Raw genomic sequence first — 6,248 nt, 5'->3', positions numbered from 1 at the left:
ATTACTCAGAATTTGTTGCTTTTAATTCATGCATGCTTAGTGCTTGATTAATTGTCTCTGCGCTTAATTTATGTTCATGCTTAATGATCGTTTATGAGTAATTGGTGTATGTGATGCTTAATCACATAATGAATGCCTTATGTTGAATTTTGCTTAGTAATTTAATTTAGGGTTGGATTTAGTGGTTAAACTGATAAAGGATAAATTCTCGCAACCTAGGATAAGAGACTTGCTTGTGAATCACGGGGAAGCAACGTATTTTAATTATGATATTTTTCTAATTCAATTTTACTCGCTATTTAATTTACAAAAGCAAACACCCCCCCCCCCCCAATTTGTTACTATTTCCTACTATCTGTTATGAACATTTGGTTTATCATTTCTCGTTGGGAAATGACCTAGGATCACTTCTTAGTTACTACATTTTAATGTTTATTTGATTCGGGTACGGCCTCGATCAAATTTGGCGCCGTTGCCGGGGAGCAGTGTCCAAAGGTTCATAATAGCTAGTGTCGTGTTAGTGTTTAATTCTTTCGTGTTTTATGTTTAATTGTTAGTGTGTGTGTGTTAGTGTTGTTTAGCGTCTTGGTATTTTGCTTAGTGTGTGTTCTGTTTTAGTTTTTCTGTTAAGTGCTTCCCCTGTTTCAGTTTTGGGTGTTTTGCTGTGAATAGTGTTTTGTGACAGATTTAGCGACCACTTTTGCTGAATTATTTGGGATTTTTTGTTTTAGTAGCTAGAGTTGTTATTTTTGGCTGAATTTTTTTGTGGTAACTTCTTTTAATCTATATTTTGTGGGAAAAATAGCTAGAGCCTTTAGTTTGGTCAAATTTGAAAGTTCCAAAAAAGTAGCAAAAATAGCTAGAGCCTTTAGTTTGACCGGCTGAGGTCTCCATCGTTCAAAAAAGGTGATTCTGTCAAAAGTTTTTTTATTTTCCAAGTTTTATTCTGTTATTTTTCTTAACTTACCAATTTTAGCTTCTATAGTTAGACTTTGAATTTTTGTTTAAAATTTTATGTGCTATCTTCTCATCATTTTATAAGGTTGCTCATAAAATTTCAAGTCATTTGGATATCATTATTATGGTAGCTGTAGTTCAAACCTACATTGTTAGTTGCATAAGAATGCAACTAGTTGTGCATGCTGAATTTAGTGTATGACTAGAGGAAATCCATCTGACTTACAACCCTTTGATCTTAAGATAGATAGGACATTTCATAGATTAGTTAGACATCATTTAGTACCTTTTGAGCATCCTAAGCATTCTGATATTGGTGATTTTGAGCATTATAATTTTGAACATTCTGATTTTGTACATTCTGAGAATATGGCACAACCTCCACCCCGTGAGAGGACTCTAAGGGAAATGGTTGCACCTGATTTCACCTACGAAAGCTTGTGCATCCAATACCTTGATGAGGATGTCCCATATGTTCTTAAAACTGGACTGATTCATTTGCTTCCAAAGTTTCATGGCCTTGCAGGTGAAGACCCGCACAAACATTTGAAGGAATTTCATATTGTTTGCTCCACCATGAAACCCCCAGATGTCCAGGAGGATCACATATTTCTGAAGGCCTTTCCTCATTCTTTAGAGGGAGTGGCAAAGGACTGGCTATATTACCTTGCTCCAAGGTCCATCACGAGCTGGGATGACCTCAAGAGAGTATTCTTAGAAAAAAATTTCCCTGCTTCCAGGACCACGACCATCAAAAAGGATATTTCAGGTATTAGACAACTCAGTGGAGAGAGCCTATATGAATACTGGGAGAGATTTAAAAAATTATGTGCCAGTTGCCCTCACCACCAGATTTCAGAGCAGCTTCTTCTCCAATATTTTTATGAAGGACTTAGCAACATGGAGAGAAGTATGATAGATGATGCCAGTGATGGAGCCCTTGGAGACATGACCCCTGCTGAAGCCAGAAATTTAATTGAGAAGATGGCTTCAAACTCCCAACAATTTAGTGTCAGAAGTGATGCTATTGTCATTAGAGGAGTGCATGAAGTAGCCACGAATTCATCTTCATCAGGTGAGACTAAGAAGCTTGAAGGTAAACTAGTTGCCTTGGTTAACCTGGTAACCCAACTGGCCATGAATCAGAAATCTGCACCTGTCGCCAGACTCTGTGGTTTATGCTCCTCTGCCGACCACCACACAGACCTTTGCCCTTCTGTGCAACAATCTGAAACAATTGAACAGCTTGAAGCTTATGCTGCAAACATCTACAACAGACCTCCTCAACCTCAGCAGCAAAATCGGCCACAACAGAATAACTATGACCTTTCCTGCAACAGGTACAATCTTGGATGGAGGAATCATCCCAACCTTAGATGGTTGAATCCTTCACAACATCAACAACAGCCTTATTTTCAAAATGTTGCTGGCCCAAGCAGACCATACGTTCCTCCACCAATCCAACAACAACAACAACAACAACAACAGCCCCAGAAACAACAAACAGTTGAGGCCCCTCCACAACCTTCCCTTGAAGAACATGTGAGGCAAATGACTATGCAAAACATGCAGTTTCAACAAGAGACCAGAGCCTCCATTCAGAGCTTAACTAATCAGATGGGACAGTTGGCTACACAGTTAAATCAACAACAGTCTCAGAATTCTGATAGATTACCTTCTCAATCTGTCCAGAATCCCAAAAATGTGAGTGCCATTACATTGAGGTCAGGAAAGCAGTGTCAAGGACCTCAACCAGTAGCATCTTCCTCATCCGCCAATGAACTTGCCCAACTTCACTCTACTCCAAAAAAAGATGATGACAAAAATTTAAAGAGTAAGTTACCTAACAATTTCTATGCAGGTGAATCTAAAGAGAAGCAGCATATCCCTCTTCCATTCCCTCCAAGAGCAATTTCCAACAAAAAATGGAAGAGGCAGAGAAGGAGATCTTGGAAACATTTAGGAAAATAGAGGTAAACATACCTCTGCTGGATGTAATAAAGCAAATTCAAAGATATGCTAAATTCTTGAAGGAGTTGTGCACTAATACGCGAAAGCTTAAAGGAAGTGAAATAATTAGTATGGGCAGAAATGTCTCCGCATTGATTGGTAAATCTGTACCCCAAATCCCTGAAAAATGTAAAGATCCAGGTACATTCAGCATACCTTGTATTATAGGGAACAATAAGTTTGACAATGCCATGCTAGATTTAGGAGCTTCTGTTAGTGTTATGCCTCTGTCTATTTTTAATTCTCTATCTCTAGGTCCTTTGCAGTCAACTGAGGAGGTAATTCATTTAGCTAATAGAAGTGTTGTCTATCCTGCTAGTTTCATAGAGGATGTCTTAGTTAGAGTTGGTGAGCTGATTTTCCCTGTTGATTTTTATATTTTAAATATGGAGGAGGGATTTTCTAAATGATCAGTTCCCATAATTCTAGGCAGACCTTTTATGAAAACTGCTAGAACTAAGATAGATGTATATGCAGGCACACTATCTATGGAGTTTGGTGATATAAATGTTCATTTTAATATTCTTGATGCTATGAAACACCCATCTGAAGATCTTTCTGTATTTTGTGTTGAAATAATTGACCATATTATTGATGAATACATGACTGATCTTCATTCTAATCTGCATGCCTGTCTCTCTTCATGTGTTGAATCTGAATTTGTACTTGATCATATGTCTGAATTTGATGCTGAGAGTGAATCTGAATTTGATATTGATTACATGTCTGCTGATGTTTTACCTCTTGAGATTGATTTTATAGAGTCAGATAGAACTAACCATGTTTCAGGAAGTACACATACCTCTGACTTTCTTTATGAGGTACAGGCTGAGAAACCATATCTTTCTACCACTATCCAGCCATCCATACCAGAATTGAAGCCTCTGCCATGAAATTTAAAATATGCTTACTTGGATGATAGCAAAAATTTTCCAGTAATTATATCTGCCTCCCTTGTTAATGAGCAAGAGGAGAAGTTGTTATCAGGTCTCAAGAAGCATAAGAAGGCTATAGGCTGGACCCTGGCGAACATTCCTGGTATTAGCCCATCCACATGTATGCATCGAATAAATTTAGAAGATGGGGCTAAACCAGTAAAACAGCCACAGAAAAGACTCAACCCGGTGATTCTTGATGTAGTGAAGAAGGAGGTAACCAAGCTTTTGCAAGATGGAATCATTTATCCTATCTCCGACAGCCAATGGGTGAGTCCCGTCCTGGTAGTTCCAAAGAAAACCGGCCTCACCGTGATAAAAAATGAGAAGGAGAAGTTGATTCCTACTCGGGTGCAGAACAGTTGGAGAGTATGCATCGACTATAGGAGGCTGAACCAGGTTACCAAAAAGGACCATTTTCCACTGTCATTCATTGACCAGATGCTTGAACGCCTGGCAGGTAAATCTCACTACTGTTTCCTTAATGGTTTTTCTGGTTATATGCAAATCACTATTGCTCCTGAGGATCAGGAAAAGACCACATTCACCTGCCCCTTCGGCACTTTTGCCTATAGGATGATGCCTTTCGGCCTGTGCAATGCCCCTGGTACCTTCCAGCGGTGCATGATTAGTATTTTTAGTGATTTTTTAGAAAATTGCATAGAGGTGTTTATGGATGATTTCATTGTATATGGATCCTCTTTTGATGTTTGTTTGGATAGTCTGGAAAAAGTTTTGAATAGATGCACTGAAACTAACCTTGTTCTAAATTTTGAAAAATGTCATTTTATGGTTGAGCAAGGTATAGTTTTAGGCCACATTATTTCCAATAAGGGCATTGAAGTAGATCCTGCAAAAATTTCTGTTATTTCACAATTGCCTTACCCCTCTTGTATGCGAGAGATGCGATCTTTTCTTGGTCATGCAGGATTCTATAGGCGCTTTATAAGAGATTTTAGCAAAGTAGCCCTTCCACTATCCAACTTGTTGCAAAAGGAGGTAGAGTTTGACTTTAATGATAAATGCAAAGAGGTTTTTGATTGCCTCAAAAGAGCACTGACTACCACCCCCATCATCCAGGCACCCGACTGGATAGCCCCTTTTGAGCTTATGTGTGATGCATCAAATTATGCATTGGGGGCTGTCCTTGCTCAGAAAATTGATAAATTGCCTAGGGTGATATATTATGCTTCTAGGACTTTAGATGCTGCCCAAGCGAATTATACTACTATTGAGAAAGAGCTACTAGCCATAGTTTTTGCTCTTGAAAAATTTTGTCCTTATTTGCTTGGTACTCGCATTATTGTTTATACTGACCATGCAACTTTAAAGTACTTGTTGCAGAAGGCTGATTCAAAGCCTAGGTTGATCCGATGGATGCTCGGGCTCCAAGAGTTTGACTTGGAGATCCGTGATAGGAGCGGAGCACAAAATTTAGTTGTTGATCATTTGAGTCAGATCGAACATGTGTTTGATGAGGACTCACCCATTCGGGATGATTTCCCGGATGATCATTTATATATATTATATAGTATTTATGATTCTCTTTCTACTCCCTGGTTTGCTAACATTGTCAATTATTTAGTTGCTTCTATTTTTCCTCCCTTAGCATCTAAGGCCCAAAAAGATAAAATTAAAAGTGATGCTAAGCACTTTATTTGGGATGACCCCTACTTATGGAAATTGTGCAGTGATTAGGTCATTAGACGATGCATTCCAGATCATGAGACTGACTCAGTCCTGCAGTTCTGTCATTCTTTCGCACTGGGAGGTCATCTGGGTGTTCAAAGGACAGCCCGCAAAGTGCTTGACTGTGGCTTTTATTGGCCCACCATCTTTAAAGATGCGTGGAAGATTTGTAGCACTTGTGAGCAGTGTTAGAGAGCAGGAAGTGCACTTACATGGCGACAACAAATGCCTCAGCAACCTATGCTATTCTGTGAGGTGTTTGATGTCTGGGGTATAGATTTCATGGGCCCTTTTCCTGTATCTTTTGGTTATGTTTACATTCTCCTTGCAGTTGATTATGTTTCAAAATGGGTGGAAGCCAAGCCCACTAGAACTAATGATGCTGAGGTTCATGTATATTTTGTCAGATCTAATCTGTTTTGCAGGTTTGGAGTACCTAAAGCAATCGTTAGTGATCAAGGAACCCATTTTTGCAACAAATCAATGCATGCTTTGCTTAAAAAGTATGGGGTTGTCCACAGGGTATCCACACCATACCACCCCCAAACCAATGGACAGGCAAAAATTTCTAACAGAGAGATCAAGAGAATTTTAGAGAAGATTGTGCAACCAAGCAGGAAAGCTTGGAGTACCAGGTTAGATGATGCTCTTTGGGCA

The 6,248-nt window shown here is 39.0% G+C and overlaps 1 non-coding gene across 1 annotated transcript; it reads right to left on the bottom strand.

Moving 5' to 3' along the window:
* Window positions 1-1,704: 1,704 nt before the first annotated feature.
* LOC114404014 lies at window positions 1,705-1,811 on the bottom strand. Its single transcript, XR_003664775.1, has one exon. It is a non-coding gene; the product is annotated as a small nucleolar RNA R71 (small nucleolar RNA).
* Window positions 1,812-6,248: the final 4,437 nt, after the last annotated feature.

This window comes from Glycine soja, chromosome 20 (genome assembly GCF_004193775.1).
Source record: "Glycine soja cultivar W05 chromosome 20, ASM419377v2, whole genome shotgun sequence".
Classification (NCBI taxonomy): domain Eukaryota; kingdom Viridiplantae; phylum Streptophyta; class Magnoliopsida; order Fabales; family Fabaceae; genus Glycine; species Glycine soja.
This window is presented reverse-complemented; position numbering and strand designations above follow the sequence as displayed.